General features: G+C 32.9%; 1 pseudogene; it reads right to left on the reverse strand.

Moving 5' to 3' along the window:
• Window positions 1–459: 459 nt before the first annotated feature.
• LOC107519605 overlaps window positions 460–21,693 on the reverse strand; it is a 158,697-nt pseudogene continuing 137,463 nt past the window's right edge.

The following is a 21,693-nucleotide window of genomic DNA, read 5'->3' on the forward strand; positions in this document are numbered from 1 at the left end:
GTTTAGCAAGAGTCTCCCTACTCTTAATCAAGTTCCTCTTAGTAATTTCCCATCCATTGACCACTTTATTCTGTTCTTTGGCTATAAATCCGATTGCCTTTGCTATAGTCAGCATTGACTTCTATCTCTTGACCCTATTGCAATAGCCTTTTTAAGAAAAATTTTGCAAATAACAATTGTATGTTTTTAATTAAAACTTGTTGGGGTGACAGTCATAAAATTAAGTAAGTTTTAAGTATACATTTCAACAGTATGTCCTATATATATTGCATTGTGTGTTCATTACTCAAGGTTAGTTTTCCTTCTGTCATCAAATATTTGTTTTAAATAGTCTTCTTTGCCATTTGTAACAAGCATTTGGTGTCATTATATACATTTTTATTTAAAGAAGAATTTTTATTATTTTTATATACAGGAATCTCAACAGTGTATATTTAACTCAACTTGGTAGGAAGTATTTTATTTAGCCTTTATCTTTTCCAGCATGGCTGTATGAGCCACAAATTTTGGACCCAAACACTGCCTCCCCAGTGATGGCAGGCCATCGTATCTGTCATTGAAACTGGTCTTGATAGCTTCCACCAGCTTAGCCCAAGCAACTTTGTCTTCTGAATTAACCTATGTGGGTGTGAAGTGGTACGGGTCTTCCTGTGCCGTCTTCCTGTGCACTAGATGTACCAGCCTGGCCTTCCCCTTGATAGTGCAGTAAGTAGGGAACCCCCACCTTATAAGACGGGACAGGCAGAAAGACAACCAGCTCCATGGGATCTGTGTCAGATGCGGTCACCACCAGCCCAGCCTTGTTCTCCACTAAAGTTGTGACAGCGTGAACCCCTGCCCACAGAGCAGGTGGCCTCTGAGTTGAGACACCTCCTTTGCTGACAGTTCTTTTGTCAGCCTGGGCCAAGAATCTCTTCTTTTTCTCTAGCTTTATCTTTGGTCCGTACTTATAGGCCAGCTTAAACAGCTGAGTAGATATTTGGCAGCCCAAAGGTGACCTGAACAATCATGGGAGGCAATTTCAGTTGCTTACAGAGGATAGCTCTTTGCCATTTGCAGCTGGATGGAGCAGGGTCACTTGACAAAGTGGATGAGAGCCCTTTCTGGCTGGATGTCCTATCCAATGCCAGAATTCTCACATCTTTTATCAAACAGTGGATTTACCACCTTCTTAGACTTCTGCTTCTTCACGACAGTAGGTACCAGGGCCATATTCTTTCCTTGGCCTCCTTTCTTTCAGTATCTTGGGCAGGTAGAGGAAAATTACACACACACACACACACACACACACACACACACACACGCACACTATTTCAATAGTCTTAAATAATATTTTATATATATATGTCTATACACACACACATTTTTAAAAATTTGTATATATATGTTCTAACATAGATTATTTGGAAATTTGAAAATGCTGATTTTTTTTAAGTTTCTTGTTTGCATAATTTAATATCAATATTTTGCTTCACTTTGGTTATCTTGACCTTAATTTTACTAGTGCTTTGAGTTTCATATATTTAAAATTTTTCTATATAATTGTTTATTTTAAAATTCTCTATATTAATTTCCCAAAGGTAAAAAAATTATAGATAAGTTGTCTGATTCAACATCTCGGTCCCCTAGCTCTCTCTATCTCTACACACACACAGTTTGTATGTGTTTTTAATTAATAAATAATGACATTTTAATTTTCTATTTAAATATTACTCTTAGAATTATTTATGGCCTAGATGCTTGCTGTAGTGTTAAACCAGGCTTGCAGAATTTTTTATTTTACATTTTTTGTTTGACTTGAAAGTAGATTGTTCATATTTACATATGCTCATTAAAATGAAAAACACAACTCTATGCAACATTTTATTAAATTATAATCTTTTGTCAGTGTCTGCATATTTTCAACAAGGAAAACTTATTGGTATATTTGATTTTTTTCCTTTGGGTAGTAGTCAATATTTTACACAGTGTCAATTTCAAACCCAAATCGGCATACTTATGGTTCATAATTTATATGGTTTTTTTTTATTAGTTACCTGGAGTGAAAGAGAAAATATTCTCAAAGTAAAAGAGGATAACTATTGATGGTAACTGTTATATACTATAGATAGAGAATTTTAAATTATGCTATCTTGAACAATGCTATCATGTTTAAATATATATTTACTGTAGAATTCAGGAGAACATTAATGACACAAGCCTGATGGATAATTTTTCTAAAACTGACTTATGTTCCACATTGTTATTGTATATGGAAAACTCACAGCGTCACTTTTTCTTTAATTACATTAGGTCTTGTGTTAAAATATTTAACAAGTTCATCCTGAAAACACTAGATGAGAGATATTTCAACTTTCTAAAATGCTGAGAGAAAGAGTAATTTAGCAAAAAAATTATCAGAATATAAAACCCCAAGGATCTGAACTAACTTCAGAAATGACACGCATGTTATGTAGCTATGGTTTTATTTCTGTCTACATGCTGAGCTGAAAATGATGATGTATGCTGATCAAACTACTGAATAGAACACACACTAAAATTCCTTCAAGCTGCTGTTATACTACAATGAATGGCTACAGCTCAAAACACATAATAATGTGCTTGGAACATTCTTCCTACCAAAAATATATTTGAGAGTGATATCTCCTTTGTAATTTTTAAAATTTGTTATGCCACAGATTCAGATATAGCAAAAATAGACAGAATTAGTTTTAGGACTCAAATATATAAAAAGCAAAATGAATGAAAAGTACATTATAGTTCTCTTTCAAAAGATAAATTTTTATAATAAGACATGACTACATCTGGAGGGAATCTAATATGCATTTTATTCACAAAATTCCCACTAAATAAATAATATATTTTCTTGTACTGTGACATTAACTTTTTAATGTAATGAAGCACATGTTTCTGAGCAAATATATAGAAGAAATACATGATACTTTTTAGGCATTTAATTTATACTTTTTATTAAGTAAAATGACTTTTATCTGTTTACAAATTTTATGTTATTTGGTAAACCCTACATTTGTCAACCCTTTTCCCATGAGAGTAGAGGGAAAAGCCATGTAAAAGATTGCATTCATAAAGAACTTCTAAGAATACACTTTTTAAGGATGCATATATTTTCCTTTTGTTTTTCAATGGAGACAGTAGACAGTATACAGGCTTCCTGAATTTAGAATGTCATTTGTTACGTTCAGATATAATATGATACTTAGTTCTGGGTATTATGAAGTAAGTACTCTGAAGGACCGAATGCTCTAAAACTAATTTTTCCTGGGGATAACACGCTTTTTAATAAAATACTACATTGTTAAAGAAACAATGAAACTATTCAAAAATCTCCTACCTTCTCCTAAAACTAGTGGGAAGGAAAATACAGGATTGCGCTGAACCTTTTGCTACAACCCGATGTCATGAGAAAGCAGAGTGATAATAACGAAATAAGAATACAAAGAATGTGTTGGTCACAGCAGTTAACACCTACATTCTCTGAAACTGAATTTAAGAATCTGTAATTAAATCTAATCATAAAAGGGGAAAGAGATTATTCCCAAGTGGGTAGTACTTATGACACCTAGTAAACACCCACAAAAACAAAAAACTATAAACTTGCTTTACAGACAAGACTGTAATGTGTCATGAGATGTCCATAAATATCAATATGTAAAAGTCATATTAAAAGTAATTGTAATAGGCAGCAGGGAAGTAGATTTTTTAAGGGACTTTATTTTCAATAGATTCAAAAACTTGAAAGTCTGACAGTCAATCCAAAAAGTAATGTATAAAACCTGAATATTGACTATTATTTTAAAAATAAGCATATGCTTATTAAATAAAACCTAAATAAATGAGGAAATATCCTATGTGTGTGGAACAAAAACCTCAGTATCATATATATTTGCATGATTCCCTTCTTTTTTAGATTCAAATTATTTTAGTTAAATCTAAGGTAAATTACCTTATAGGTTAAAAATTAAGTCCTAAATGAAACACACAATATGATACTATTGTATAAAGCTTAAAAATAAGCAATATCAATCAATAATAATATAACGACATAAAAATCAAAGACAAGTACAATGATATAAAGAACTCATACAACTCAATGGAAGAAAAAAATCCAACTAAAAAATTCTGAGAGGAACTAACTAAATTTACATGTTTTCAAGGAAGACATGCAGATGGCCAACTGGTACATGAAAAGGTGCTTAACATCACTTATTTTCAGGGAAATGCAAATCAAAGCCACAACAATAAGCCACTTCACATCTGTAAGATTAGTTACTATCAAAAGACAAGAAATGACACATATCATTAAGGGTAAAACAAAGGGAACCCATGTGCACTCTTGGTGGAAATGTAAACTGGTACAGCCACTGTGGAAAATGGTATGAAGGTTCCTAAGAAAATTAAAACTGGAACTACCATGCTATTGGCAGTCCCACTCTATATATCCATGGGAAATGAAATCAGGATATCCATAGATACCTGTACCCCTATGTTCATGGCAACATTATGCACAGAAGCCAAGAAATGGAAACAACCGAAATGTCCATCAGTGAATGAATGGAAAAAGATGTGGTATATGTATGGGAGTTAGTTAGACAAAGGAAAGGAGGACATCCTTCCATTCGCAACAATATAGATAGACCTTAAGGGCATTATACTAAGTGAAATAAATTAGAGAACGACAAATACTGTATGATCGCATTTATATGTGGAATTTAAAAACTGAAGTCATAGAAACAGAGGCTAGAATGATGGTCACCAGTGACTGAGATTATGGGGAAAAGAGAGATACTGGTCAAAGGATATAAACTTCCAGTTATAAGAAAATAAGTTCTTGGAATCTACTGCAAAGCATACTGACTATAGTTCATAAGACAGTTTTTTAAAAAACTTATTTTTCAGTTACTGTTGAGATACAATGTTATATAAGGTTCACATGTACAATATAGTGATTAGACACTTTCATCCCTTAAAAAGTAATTAGTCCATAAGTGTAGTACCCATCTGACACCATACATAGTTATTAGCATATTATTGACTGTATTCCCTATGTTGTATTTTGCATTCCTCTTTTGGAGATTCCCACTGTATTTCTGTAAGACACACTGGGCCCAGGGGAATCTGGTTAGTATACGTGTCCCATGACTCAAGCTGCAGATAGGGCTTCCCTGAATCATGAGAAAAGATAAAGTGGCTTATAATAGAAAAGAATCTTCGATCTGGGAAATAAATTAGAGATTTCAATACCAAGAATGACCTCGAATGTCAACTTGAGGTCATTCTCAAAAGGAATTTCATCCAAAAGGATGCCCTATTATGGCAATTAAATTCCTATACTGAAAAGCAGGCTGTGGGGTGTACTGTCCTAAGGCAGACACTAAGGCCCATGGAAGAAAGAATATGTATTAAATATCTCCTAGGTTCAAGAAATGAATCTCTGTATTATGACTAATATTATGACCCTAGTAATATTTTTTTCTCCTCCCTCTTCCAGTGTCAGTTTTGGTAGGATTGTAAATAGCTTCTATGAAATGAGTTAAATGAAAAGATGTCTATTTCTTTCCCAATTAACATGTGGCCTGTTGCCAGCTTGGTTTCATGAAAAAAATAAGCCATACTTTAAAATGTGATTGTTGTGATTGTTATGATTCCATGCAGTGAGTTTTGTCTTTTCAATTTAGAAAATACCCTATAATATAGGCATATACAGAATACAATGGAGAAAAAAGGGAGCTGTTATTTTATTTTCAATTAAACAAATTGGAGAAGAAAATACTTTATCCCTTTCTTGCAATTCTCATTAAAAGTAAGAACCAAACAACAAAAATGTATAGCGAAAAGCAAAAGAGAGTTTTTCATTGACTTTGTTGCATAATCAAGAAATTCCACCATTCCAGGACTGGATTTCAGAATTTTTAGAACCAGTGACTACTTCTCTCCATTTCCTCCTTTTCAATAGGAAGGCCTGTAGGTGGTGCCATAATGACTTTTCAACCATTGCATATTGGGTGTGTAAGGCAGGGGATAGACACTTGTCTCTACATTTTAGAGATAACTTGTTTCTTTCATTTTACAAAGGAACTACTCATAAAGAGCCTCATCCATTCCTAGATCCAATGTTATTAGGCTATGAGATCATGGACTCAGCTAATACTTTAACAGGATCAGTCTCTCATGAATGTCTCACTGGAAAGAGGGTGAATGTATTTTGCACATGCAAGGGATGTGAATAACATGTTCAGAAGGTGGTCTGTGGAGGGCAGGTGCTAGGGTTACATGATTTCTGGTGTTCATACCCTTTTGTGATCCTCTCCTGAGTGTGGACAGGATCTGTGACTTGTTAGTAATCAAGAGAATAAGGAAAGATGATGGGTCAGTGTTTCTATAAGTACATGAGTAGGTTTTGTAAAATTTTAACCTGTGTTGCTATGATGATCCCTCTTCCTTGCTGGTTTTAAAGAAGCAAACTGCCATATTGCCAGCTGCATGGCAAGGTGCTGAAGGGGGCTTCCAGCCAACACTCAGCAAGAAAATGGGGCTCTCAGTCTCACAGCCTTCAAAGCAACCAAATCCTGCAAACAACCACATAAGAGCTTAGAAGCAGATCATTCCTGAGTCAAGGGTCAGATGAGACCACAGCTTCAGCACACACATTAATTTCATCCTTATGAGACCTTGAATCAGAGGGTGCAGCTAAGCCATGCCCAAACTCTTACCCACAGTCACTGTGACTTAATCGTGTGTCTTCATAAGTCACTAAGTCTGTGAAAATAGTCTGTGATAATATTGTGTAGCACTAGAAAACTAATATCAGAGAATTTATAATGATTCAGAAATCATTCTTAATCTCCTGATTGCCATTGAGGAGAGAAAAACAACTATTTTAATAAAATGTCTTCTTTTACTTTTTAAAAAATTATACTGAAAGGCAAATGATTTTAACTGAAACACTGTATTCCATTTCTCAAAACAACCACTACTACAGTTTTGTGATATGGGTACCTCTTGATTGAAAAACATGTATACAGTAATTTTGAGGAAGATCCCTGACTTAAAATTGAAAATTGAAAAGAAGAAAGAGAATTGGCATACAATGTTTCATTATACTCAGGCAGGTACATCGTTATGGAGAAGCATTTGAGAAGGATGAATTTTATGGTGAAAATGCTGTACTAATAGCCTGTTTACACCCTCTGTTTTGATACATAGTTATATTCAATGTTTACAGATACAGGATGTAACTTCTCTTTCTCTAATTACCCAAAGATTTTTCCAAGTGGTATTTTTAACATTCATGTGATATAAGAGACAGAGGTACCTGGTCAATGGAGGCAGATTCTCTAAAGATGTACTGTCAACTCCCCTAATTCAATAATAATTTAAAGGTGGAGGGAGAGGATCATCAATAATCAATTAAGTGACTACTTTAAAAGGCCCTTAAAAGTACGTAAAATATCCTTTTACGGCATTCACTATGTGGGAGTAAAGAAACAATGCAACAGGTTGAAGTAATTCATGGTTTTTGAAGGCCAGCCCAGTTAGATATCAAATGCAGGATCCTCTATTTTGTTCCTGATATTGGAAGGCTTTTCAACACATTCTTAGAATTAATATCTTTTTGTATAAAATGAGGATACTGATCCATCATATAGGGTGGTTGTGACTCTGAGTAAATGAATGGGATCGCACTGTGCACCATGAAACAGCATCACTAAGTAAAGCCATTACTATTACCATTAGTTCCGCTTCTGCCACTAATGAGTGGTGGGAAATTAGGAATATCATTTTCTGAAGTTAATTTCCATGTAGGAGAAATGATGGTGTTGGAATTAATACTGCTAATAATCTGCATCAACTATTGATAGATTATTTTAATGAATGATGTCCTTCTGGTCATAGAAAATAAATTACCAACTTCCAGTTTTTTTGTCTTCAAGTTAATATCAAAAGTATATCAATATAAAATGTCTAATTTTCAAAGGCATTAACTTACAATTTTTTTCTTTATTTGATTTTAATTACCATTAATGTGCCTTTATACCATTTTATGGTTATGATTAAATTCTGAATCAATAATTTTTGATACTACTACACGTTTTTTTTTATTTCTTGTGAACAGTGAAAGGTGAAAAAATATATCCAGTTAGAACTTGCACCTGTGAATTATTTTTTCTATAATCAAGTATTAAGAAATTATAATGAGAATATTAATTTAATTAAACACATGTATGTTTGAGGGAAAATGGTTTTCTATACCAATCAAGCAAAGTGAATCTGGAGAAGCATTTTCTCCTGTCTTGCAGTAACAAAATAAATAAAATTATGTATGATAATTTGTATGTGGCTGTGACCCAATTATGTTTTTATGTTTAAAAATATTTTGAAATGATCTCACAGTTAATAAATGTGGCAATGCATTACAAATAACCTTTTTGTTTCTGAATCATCTAAGAACAAGTTGCTGACATCATGCTCACTCACAAAAACATTTTTGTATATATTTCTTATTAATCTTACCAAAATGCAAACATAAAGATCAGGGATTAATATTAATATATTACTACTATTGTGTGTCCCAGGCCTGACTGATCCCAGGTCTGGCTGTGATCCAGGCTCATGGCCAGGAATAGGACCCTGGACTTAGAATGTTATATTAGTAGGACACCTGTGCCTAACTCACGCAAGCATGATCCAGCTTATTGTATCATGCACGTGTGGCAGAGTGCCACTATTGTACTCTGATATATGTGGAGCCCATGCAGTCTGCTAGGGAGCAGAAGCAGAAGTGCGCTCTCGCAATAAAGTCGGTGCCTGGCATTTCATTCTCATGTCGGCCCCTCATACCTTGTTTCAACTGGGCGGCATCTCACCACCAAAATCTTCCCTTCTCTGTCAGCTTCACACTGACAAACATCTACCCCGGAGATCTTTCAAATTTTTAAAATTATTCCGGTAATATTTATTAAAAGAAATGGATACAGTCCAAAATTAAACATATGCATCTATTTGTTATGTCATTTTAGTTTCATTCAATCTGTAATAGTTCCCAGTGTTTCCTTGACTTTTTCATGATCATGACACAGGGGAATATTAAAAATCAGTTGTTTTGAATAATGCCCTTTAATTTGGGCAGATATTTCATCATAATTTGTTCCATATTAAGCATCTTTGGCAGGTATAACCAAGATGTAATGTCATGTCCTTCACATCCAATCCGATAAGGGCACACCATTTTAATTTGCCTCATTATTTGTGTATTGATTTTGATTTTGAATACCTGATTAAGATGACACATGCTAGTATTATCTATTTAAAAGTTACTCTTTTTTTCCTTTCTTTGGAATGAAGATATTCTGAGACTTCAAACTTTTTATACATTCACTAATTTATATTAGTATAGATTTATGAACTGTTGTTTTATTTAATGGGGTATAATCCATTAATAGAATCATTTTGACTTTCAAATTTTCACATTGAGAATCTCTTTAAATTGACTTCTGTATTCCTTTACTTGCACTCATCATTCTTTGGGATCTTCTTTATTTTCTGGCCAAGAAAATACCTCAGTCTCATTTTGTACTTTCCTGGCCTTACTCCTAGAATGTGTCATTTCTGTAAGGAGTCCTGGATTATTTTAATGGAGAATAGAATACAGAAAGTAGGATTTTGATGCTAGATGTGCTAGATGCTAGATGTGTCACTACTCATAGGAGCATTGCTGTGGACAGAGCTAGGAATATACACACACATAGACACATGTGCATATGTGCATATTTACGTTTATTTCTACATCTATCTTGATACGTTGTAATCTATGAGTTTACAAAGATAACTCCAATTCGAATCCAATAACACAATTCATTTTTGTTTTCTCCATCTTTACCCACTCCTTTCTGCATGTCATTCTCATACTTTTTGTGCTCTACAGCCCAATAGTGGACTATTGCCCCTGCTTTGATGTTCTCATTACCTCCACTGGTGTATTGACTCCCTATTCAGGGCTACTAGCCCACCATGGATATCTTCCTTACTCCTTTGTGTATTATATCATAAGCCAGGCTCCAACCTTTTCCAAATGGTGAGACTTCTCACCATCCTCCAATTCCAATACTCTGAGCTAGGTAGCTGCTGCCAACTCTCCAGCTCCCTTGCCCAAGACTGGTTTTTTGGCTAATTCTGTTCTGGTACCAGTAGACCTTGCTGGGCTGTATTTTTTGTTTGATTAATCCTCACTCTCCTTGGGCTCCGATTCCAGATTGTGGAGCAGCTTGACTCCTCATCCATACACCCACACATATAAGCACCTGCCTTGTTCCATCTTACCTACTGGTTTGTGGGATGGAGTGTTCAGGAATGGAAAGAGAAGAGGAAAAAGAAGAACAACTACACATTACTTTGATATGTTAACTAGCAAATTAGAATAACGAAATTCACAGAGTGAGCCAAATTTTAAATCTCACAAAAACTCGTGTTCTTAGTATAAATATTGTGATATCTTGCTGTCTGTGAATATTGAACATTTGAAGAATGGTCTCCTGAAGGAGACTCTATTTTAAAACTAGCTACTCATCACTTATTAATATTATTAGATCATTTATTGTTATCATAGGGAAGTTTCTTATATCCTAAGATTAAACAGTCAAATTATTGTTCAATATAGGAAATTTAAAGTAAGCCTGAAAGTTAATCAATAAGTTATATGTTTACATTTAAATAAATTACATTTTAATAAATTCATGTTTAATGCTAAAATAGTAGTATGATCTATAATCATTTGTGAACATATTCTGATATAAAGTGTGAAATTAAGAAATATAGTAATCAACCAATATTACATATACACTGTCAAGATAGATTAAGAAGTCAAAAATATTTCATGACCGTGACAATATAGTGATGACTTTATTTCTGTACTTTATATTCTCTTCTACTGATTTATACATCTGTTTCAAGACAAATCCATATGATGTTGAATTGGACAGACATAAAATAGCTGGTTATGCCGCACATCCATAATAATATCCTAAGAACTGTAAAATGGGCAAAGATAATATATTGACTTACTGATTGTGGCAGGATGTCAAAAATGTTAAGCAATAATAATTAAAGATAATTTGAGATATCATAATTGACCATAAAATATTTAGATTAAATCAAACCACAGCGAACCACACTCAAAATAAGCAATTTTATATTAGGCTTATCTAATGTATCTACTGTAAAATGAGAACACTCAGAAGGTAGCCAAAGTTTAAAAATAACAGTATATAATATAAAGATGTAATATTCAACACAGATATGTTTTGGGGAAATAATTGAGATTCCCAAATTGAAGGTACATAAGAAGGGCTTTCCCACCTAGAAGATGCATATAAAAATTGCAAAGATAGACTTACACAGCATTTTTGTCTCTGGTTCTAAATAAGCCTTAACTCTAAGTCTTATGGAAAATCACATCCAGAGTTGGGAAGCTAGCTCAACTGTGTGCATATGTTCCTTTTAATAACATAAATAGGTGTATTAAAACTGTATAACAATAATTGCAAGATTCAAGATGGTTTATCAGGTGAAAAGCTGGGGGAATAATGACACACCTGGAGCAGGTAGGTCAAATTTTACAGCAAGGTTACTGGTACTTACCAACTTATAAAAACAAGACAACCAGTGTGGATACATAATGACACCAAGCCCATGCAAGGATTTAAATGAGATTGTAACACAAACAAAAGATTTCAACAACTTAGTTATATGTAACTGAGGCCCATATATGAAAAAAAATAAAAGTACACCCATGTATTTTATAACACTTGTAATCAATGTAGTCTGAGTTATAATCATGTTTTAATAGTAGTTTTATCACTTTTTTCTTTTAAGTGTTTAAAATTTAAAGGATCTAAGAATATCAGTATTTTAATTGTGAAGAGTGTTTTAAGTCATCAGTCAATTTTCAGTTTTGGAGGAAATATAATTTCTGAAATAAAGCACGTGGTTTATTTAAGCAGTGCAGGCATTGGAGTCTAGTGGCGTTTATAGGGCATCAGTACAGGGCTGGGTGGCAGTGACGGGATGTGAAGTGTGAAGGTGACACGTGAATCAGTGAAGGAGTGCAAACTCGTAGGAGAAGGTTAAGGAGTGGGATGTTGGTGTCCAGTTATTTTGAGGTATGAGGCATCCATGCATTTTTCCAAGCAAGAGTCGAGAGAATTTGCATGATGGAGGAGATGCCTTATATTGGGATGTCAGCGTCCAAGCAGGGTGAGGTGTTTGACAGTGGTGTAGTGGCAGAATCCCAGCAAGAGTTGTCAGAACCCAAACAAATAGAGAAGGGTTTCCACGCACAGTGCCAGTGCTTGGTTACATGCTGTGAAACGCATCAAATAATTCAGCAGATTGAGAAAAACAGGAGACTGACTGGTTTCTCCTTGTCCAGAAAAAAGGAGTTAGTTACAAATATTAAATTAGAGAAATCAGTGTGCTCAACTGATTTTGATAGGTGATTAGGAAGATAGATATAGACAGATGATAGATAGCTCTCTGTGTGTGTTAGCTCGCTCAGTCCACCATAAGAGCATGGATGTAGCATATTTAAAAAAATAAATAAAAATGAACATATCAAGGTCAAAATCTTTGTTTTGAAAAACAATTATTCACAATTGTTTGTAAACAAAGATTCCTTGAAGAAATTACAGTTTCTGGTGCAAGGGGAGGGAAAGTAAAAGATGAGAATGGAATATATTTTATACCCGAAAATTAGAACTCAAAGAATGATTGGGCCATGACAAAAGTCATAAAAGCTAGCTTACTGAATTTCCATAGACCAAATATAGGACATTCTGAGTTTGAAAATAATAATGGTACTGGGTTATAATTCATTAAATGTGATAGGCATCTATGAATCCATTGTGATATGAATAACTAAATGAACTCTTCTTTAATAATACGGTCGCCTGTCTGAGTACTTGGCATATAAGAAATGATATAGGGTTAGTCAGCTGTTTCATCAGACCTGAAAACAGAACATTGGGCCAAAAAACAACAAAGGAAAAATGAGTGCATCACAGATATAAATTCAACAAGAAGTTTCAGTATTAATAATGTTACAGTGGAACCAGAATTGGCAATCATCTATAGTTTCATAAAATCCTCAGGGACTTTTTTAGTTTGCAGAACCAAGCTTTACCACCCGTCAAAAATATCCTGAAGGGAAAGAAATGCTACTATGAGTAAGTCTCTTTTTTTCAAAGTGACTGGCCCTATGTTGAAAAGTGTTATGTTAATGTGATTGTCACATTGATGGCTACGAAACATGACTTTTGGTATTTATACTACTGTGTGCTCCCTTCTCAAATTGATTTTAGACTTGTGATTAAGTTTAACATTTGTATAAAATATACTTACATATTTATAGGGCATGGAATATAATATCCGCAGATTTCTATTACATGATTCAGAAAAATAATGTGCATATGTGTTTGGAAATGGAGATATATAAGCAAATGAGCAAAAAGTTAACATGAGTAAAGTGTATACAGGAGTTCGTTCTATTTTGTAACTTTTCTGTAATAATAAAAATATTTCATGATAAAAAATAATAAAATTGTAGTTTATTTAATAATTTTTTTGACAGAAAGAATCACTTCCAGATTGTAGCTGAGCTGAAAATAGACCAGCTGAGCGTTCCTCACTTATGGACCTAACAAGTTCTCCTCAGTTCTGGAAGCTTGTTTTTTGTTTGTTTGTTTTGTTTGTTTTGTTTTGTTTTGTTTTTCCTAATTGTCTTATCTTCTAAGTTGTGCAGATTGGAAAAACCATTTTATATCATCATTTTCCTGCTGCATCCAGCCATTTGGACCAGAATGTTGTGTTCGGTAGGTGTTCAAAGAAATGCTAATTGGTCCTCATCCAATTGCTTTGCCTATCTGACTTAAAAAATCATACATACTTGAAAGATCTAAGCTGACAGAACAGAGTTTCTTATTATCACGTAAAGTAAAACATGTGAAAACTGAACCTGAGCTCTCAATGCTATTAATGATGTATTCTAATCCATCAGAGCTAATATGTAGATAACCATTCATTACCACATATTCCTTTTTCCTCAATATTGAGTTTTCTATTGCTTGTTGAACGTTTCACCTCCACTACTTACTTGAGGATTTCATTAATATTAGCTCATCTCATTTTCTTTTTATTCCCATATTAAACACAGAGATGAAAAAATAAAGCCTTTTATTAAGCAAAAACCAAAAAAAAAAAAAAAGTATTTAATTGCCTCTGGTTCTTTCTTTGCCTCAACAAGGCCATTTTCAAATATAGAAATATTGTTTACCATATTTAATGCTGACATGAAGTTTGCAAATATAGCAAGATTTATGTGTCTCTGCTATCTTTGCAGTGGAAAAAAATAACAGTACACATTTACGAAGATAGGCAAGTGGGAAATATAATAATAAAACTGTGTGTACTTTTAGAATCATAAGACAAAATTTAAAGTTTTAAACAGTGATAAGCAACTCATTTTACTGAACACTGTTGAAACCTGTGAAACCTGTTGTCATACTGTGTAGATTTGTGTACTTGAGAGTTTCAATGAAATATGTCAAATGGTTTTTTTTTTAATCAGTGTGATCAGAATAGTTAGTCTGCTTAATAATGATAATGATGAGCTAAATACTTCCATATTTCTATTAAATTGAGCAATCATAGACCTCGCATATTATAAATATAGCCAGTACATCAGGATTCAGACAATTTGAGACAACATGGATAGACCTTGAGATAATCATGCTAAGCAAAATAACCCAGACAGAAAAAGTTGAAAATCACATGATATCACTTATGTGTGGGATATAAACCTAAAAGCAATAAAATGAATAGGACAAACAGAGACTCATGGACATGGACTATAGACTAGTGGTTACCAGAGGGTAGTGAGTGGGGAAGGAGCAGGGAGGTAGACAGGGTAAAGAAGGTCAAATATGAGGGGGTAGGGGGAGGCTGAAGTGGGTAAAGTGGATCAAATATATGGTAGCTGAAGGAAACTGGACTTTAGGTGGTAAACACACAATAAAATATATAGATGTCAAATTATAAAATACACCTGAAAATTATATAATTTAATTAACCAATGTTACCCTAATAAACTTAAAAAAAATGAAGAATTATACAACAAAAAACACTAAACTTTAAAATGAAAGTAAGCACCTCGTAGAGATAAATTTTGCTTGGAGATTACATTATTAAAGCAAAACCATTTTAAATATAGAATTTATCCATGTTAAGATTTTAATTGCTTTGCATTTTATTTTCTATTATTTTCTTGATTATTAAGCCATTAACATATTACCAAAATTTAAACGTACATACTTAAAAAGTATTTTTAGGAAAATACCTCACCCTCAGTCATTTCAATCCTCTTTCCACTTTCCTCTATAGGTTATCAATTTAATTAGCTTCTGGGTTTTTCTCACTATAAATCTATAAATTTTTTTTGCAAAAATATTCAGGTAAATTCATGTTTTCTTATTTCCTTTTCTTTTCAACATAAAAATCAGCACACTATCTTTGCTCTTTTTTTTTCAATGTTTTATACATAATGCATAACCTGTGAAAATGTGTTTTTCTATTGTTGGAGATGATTGGATTGAATGGTAAAGCATGTAGGGTTATTATGTTAGATATGGTCAAATTTATATTCATAAGGTTAAAACATTTTGCATTTTAAAAGCAATGTATGATAGTGCTTGGTTATCCACTTGACATTTTGTTAAACTTTTATTTTTGGTTACTTTAATACATGAGAAATAATTGCTCAGGACACTTAATTTTTATTTTACTTATGATGTGTGAGGTTGAAAATCCTGTGTACAGGCAATTTTAATACTTGTTTTAAATTATCTGTTTATACCTTTTCATATTTTTCTGTGTTTATTTTCTCTACATTTATATAAGCACATTATGTATTATTGATATTGGCTATTCATTTGTGACTAATGTTGCAAATGTACATTTACTGTTTTTCATTTGTCTTTTGACTCTTCTCATTACATTTTTATGCTGAGAATTTTTAAATCTAATTTCAAGGAATTAATAGTTTATATCTTCTAGATTCTATATTATTAAAAATCTTTTCATATATTCAAATTAGCATGATGAATTCACCTATTTTTCTTCGTGCGTGTGTGTGTGTGTGTGTGTGTGTGTGTGTGTGTATACAATAAGTCGACATGGGACAAAGATGAAATATTCAAAACTTACATCTTATGGGATACTTCTCTCAAAAGACGGTGCTCATAGGATGCATGTAAATCACTTTCAGATTCTTAGACTACTGTAAAGCAAAATACTTTTAAAATGTTACAGAAAGCTGTAACAGGAAAAAAAAAATCTTAGCAGTCTGAAGGTGCTGCATTGTTTTATGGTTTCGTGATTTCTATTTGTGAAAAGTTGAAATGTAGAGAAGAATCAGAACTAGGGGAGAAATATGAACATTAAGTGATTCAGTTTGCCTCCTCAGTGTCAGACCCCCATCATATATGTATATTTCTTGATGTAAATGCTTCCTAGACATTGGCTATTGGAAAATCGTTAGGTATCTTCACTAAGTCATCCTATGTTTGCATATATGATGCTAATCCACAGATCATGGGGTCAAAGTGCCCATAGGATTATCCTGGAAAACATGCAGGAATAGAACTTGCAGGAGTAATGAATATGAACCACTTTTCACACAAAATAAAATTATCCAAGTGTTTATTTTTAATTCATACCAAGTAGTAAAAGTACCTATAAGTAGTAACTTTTATTTTTAAAAAGATCTGATAAGATTTAAAACACACACACAGGTAGTTACACAATGAATTTTTAGTGGAAAAATTAAAGGGGATAAAAACTGTAAATCTTTAGTTATATTATTTAAGCTTTACAATGTCTGCACAGTTTTCAGTGTAAAATTTACTACAAGAATTCAGTGTTTACTGTCATGGACTTATACCATTGTAATAAAAGAAGTTTTAATAATGAAAAAGTAAGATCATAATACTATATACTTAGATTTTATGGCTAGAATTGCCATAGACATCATATTTCCTCAATTTATGGTTGAAAAAGTGAAGTGATTGAAGATCAGTAATTGTTTAAACAACTTAGAGATGTGATAACTCGGCTGGTGCATGCCACTTTTCTATAATCTAAGGTATATGTTAAAACAGCATCCAAACTTAGTTTTACTATACTTATATCATAAGCATGTTTCCAGGACCCAAACAATATTTTATTTATATTTGAAGAAATCAGAACCTGATATTAACTTTTAATTGTAGCAACAGTAGAGCCAAGCAAGAGGAGGGGTGTAGAGAATCTACCATCTGTGCAGGGCAGGCGGTGGTGATAGGGATAAGTGGAGTAGAAGAGAAGTGCCCTGGTGATAAGAATGCAAAGCGAAAGTCTATCCCAGATGCTGCAATACTGCCGCCTTCCATTGAGCAAATGGTCTTTTTGTGGGTTTAATCGTGGGAGTGGGAATAATTGTTGTTTTGTTATATAGAGTGACGATATTCTAAGGGGAATAAAATCTCAAGCTTGACAGGCATATAAAACTGCTGAATCTTTCTTGTAAAAGACGACAATTCATGAGAAGGATGAGAAAAGGAGAAGCCATATGTAAAGCTAAAACTTTAGCACTAGTTTTAAAAATGCTTCAATTTGTATAAGTCCTAAACCTAAGCTATACAGGCAGTGCTCTACTGTACCTTCCCTTTCCCTCGTGTTTCTTTTTCTCAAATCCTTACCTTCTCTTGTCATCCTGGTAGGTCAGAAAAAATAAATGGCTCAGAAACAATGAATACTAATTTGGTGAGAATACAAGGTCTGCACTTCAGAGATCTGAGTATCACGGCTTTGAACACTAAGTGTTCTATGCCGGGTTTGATTTTGTTTTAGAGTATGTCCTTATAATAAGTTAACTGATTTTTTAATGAGTTAGCTTTGCAAAGCCCACTATTTATATCAATTTTGGAAGTGTTTTGAATTCCAAATGGGTGTTCTTTGTTAGTCTACATTTGCAATAAACTTTTAAAACAAGATACATATTTGAATTGGAAACTGCTTATCATATAATTTCTCCTGGTAAATACAAGGGCTTCAATAAAGATATGTTGAGCAAAAATAGAGTATTCGTGCAAACATGCATGAATTGCTTAGCATTCGTTCTTAACTTTGATACCAGACTATAAAATGCCCACTTATATAAAACTGGAGGAGGTTCAACTATATCGTTGCTCTCTATGAAATCAGTAACAGTTTAGGTTAAACAATCTGTTTTTGTTAATAGTTAAACAAATGCACACTTAAAAAATTTTAAATAATGAATTTGGAAAACAATGAAAACAGCACTTTCTATAACTTTACTAAGAAATGAATCTCTGTTTAAGAAAATCAGAAATACATTACCAAAATCAAGGAGTTATACAAAATTACCCTAAGGTTTGTGATTCAGTGGCCTACCATTCAGTAAGTCCTAATTTAAGTATTCTCATTTTTTCATCCTCTTACCATCAAAACTAGGAAGTTGCCAAAAAAGAGTAGCTATGTTTCCCTTTAAATAGTTCTTATTCGGGAATAGATGCAAATTTTATCTGAATTCAGACTTATATCCTGTGGACTTATGTCTATAAAAATGAACTTCAAAATTTCACAAATATGGATTGAGGTTAAGACCAAATGTAAATAAGAGATTAATACTACGTACATTTTTATAAGTCTGAAAAAATGATTACTGTGCTTATGTGTAGTTCCTTTTTCCTTAGTCTTACTGATTCTCTTTATTTGTAAAGATATTTAGGGTAGTATTGAGAGCATGTATGAACCAATGTGTTTTTTTATGGAAAAATAATGTTTTCTAATGATATATTTAATATTTCTTGAATTCTTTAGGCATAGGAGTGATCCCAGGATAGAATGAAGAATGTAACAAAATAAATTAATTATATTACAAACATATGCTGAAACCTCATTGAATGTGTGGAAGAATAGTGTGCTATCCTATCTGCGTATGAGGTAACAATCCTGATACTGCTTTACAGGCATGCTGAAAGTAAATAGTTAAATAAACTAGTTAAACATACAGGATAGCAGATAGTGGGGACCACGTTCCTCCCTGTTGTAAGGGGATACAATCAAGCAAGAGGGTAGACTATGTGGTAATATTCAGAAGGTAAGATACTAGAGTTGGATTTGTCAGTATAGACTCATGTAGCTTAATATAGATATGGACAGTTACATATAGAAAATATTTGCATAAATCTATGTGTGTACAGTGGTTAGTATACACAAATATATTTCATTACATTGTCTTCTGAGAGGTCCTAGAAGCAACAGCACCCCAAGTAGCAATGAATACACTTTGAACCCAGACTTCAATTTCTAATACTATTTTTTAGAAAAGGAACCAGGAGAAATGGCTCTTTTGGAGAAATGGCTGATTTTAGAACTGGGAAAAAAATATGGAATTTAAACCTAGAGTATCCTGTGCCAGGGAAAAAAGAGTGCTCCAAAATAAAACACAACGATGAAGAATGGCGAATAGACGCAGAAGCCAATCAAAATAACTCTCAATTGTCAAAGCTGTAACAATTAAAGCAATGAAATAAAGTAGTATTAAGTTATAAACCAAATTGTAAAATAAATATCTGTGTGAATCCATATTTACATAAATAAATGATTAAAAAAGAAAACAATGGGAGAAGATACAAATCTCCCATACAGAATAATTTCAAATAAGTTATGTAGATTTTGCCTTTAAGAAGGAGTTTTTAAGTCCCCACTTCTTAAGTGTGAGCTGCACATGGTGACTTCTTCCCAAAGAGTAAAGTATGGAAAAGACAGAAGAGGTGGATGGAAGTGACTTTACATTGGAGAAACCTGACAAATACTTCCCAAGCCAAGTGGTTGAAGTCTAACTTGATAGTGATAATGCAATTTGGTATGATCTGATAAAAATGACACTTAATCTCTGTGATCTTAATTTCTATACCCCAGAATTCAGTTTAACCATGTGGGAAAAAAGGCTGCCACAATTAAGAGGAGCTTGATAAGACATATGATTAAGTGTAATGTGGTACCCCAAAAGGGATCCTGGTACAGAAAAAAAGACATGAGAGTAAAATTGAATACCTCTGAATATTGCATGAACTTTAATAATAATAATGTATCAATATCCGTTCATTAATTGTAAGAAATGTATAATACTACTGTAAGAAATTAATAAAGGAACTAGATGTGGGGCATAGGAAACTATAAAACCTTTCCTTTTTATAGAGAGGAAAGCTTTTGTAAAAGGTTATTAAGTTTAAATATATATTTATATGTCGTTTTACCATTACATGATTATAATCCATTTCCCAGTGAATTATGAGATTGTTCTGCGATCCTGACATAGATACCTATTGTTCTAATTCTTTGATATTTTTTCAACACACCCTTACTTGGTGTATTGTGAATTACGGCCCTTGAGTGGGAAAAAAAAAAACAAAAAAACAAAAAAAAAACACCTAGTCTTTAACAACTTAAAAAAATGACAGTCCCTGCCTTCTGGAGTGTCTAAGTTTAAATAGGAAAACAAATTCTAAGTATAAATCCATTACTTAAATTACAATGTGACATATGAGAACTGGTAAAATAGATGCCTGCCCTGGAGAATGTGGTCGCTTTTATATTAAGCTTTGATAGATAGTGTATTCTCGCTGTCATCCTTGTGTTAGTAAAATATACAAAACATGGATGATATTAGATACTGTAAGAAATTAGCTATAAAATATATTATACAAACATGGTATCTGAATGTTTTATTAATGTAAGACAAATAGCTTTGTAGGAACTATTTCAATACCATACTTTGATTTGATTACCAACAATTTGTAAAAAGAAAATTATATATGACTCACTACCACCACTTGAGAAATTAAATATCAAAGTTCATTTTGAGCCTTATATGTAACTTTAATTTCCGTTCCTGGTTTTTAGAAGAGCATCATAATTATGTGTTTGTTCAAATTTAACCTCTAAAAGGTTTTTAGATGAATAACAAGTCAGTTTTGTGTTTTCAAACAAAATTTAAAAGTGCTCCTTTAATTTCTAAACAAAAATAAATTTTATGGAGAGTGTAGAAAATCCATTGAGCAAATGATTAGACATGTGAGAAAGCAGTAGAGTAAATAGTCGTTACTTTTTTTGTGCATTACCTGTTAGAATGACTGATGCTAAATTTAATAGTTTTTGCCTTATTTATTAGGCATCAAAAATGTTTCAATAACATGAATGTGATGTGGAGATAAAATTTCTACCTGTTCCTGGACTCTTCAATAAGCTTCTTTCTGTAACACACACACACACACACACACACACACACACACACACACACACACACATTTTGCTCTCAAAATATATCATGTTTTTCTGTTAATTAAAACTGATGGATTCTATGATTTTTAGTAAACAATTCTCTGTAGTTTTGTTCTAACCAATGAGTCTGTAAATTATGTTATCTGAAAATTTTTTAAAAACATAATCCTATTAAAGGCAAGAAAGATTTTTATTTTATTTAATTTTAAAGGAGCAGATGTTTTGCATGTGTCCTGGTCTCACTGCCATTGGATGTTTTATTGCCCTTCAAAATACCTT

This window comes from Rousettus aegyptiacus, unplaced genomic scaffold (genome assembly GCF_014176215.1).
Source record: "Rousettus aegyptiacus isolate mRouAeg1 unplaced genomic scaffold, mRouAeg1.p scaffold_m13_p_11, whole genome shotgun sequence".
Lineage (NCBI taxonomy): Eukaryota > Metazoa > Chordata > Mammalia > Chiroptera > Pteropodidae > Rousettus > Rousettus aegyptiacus.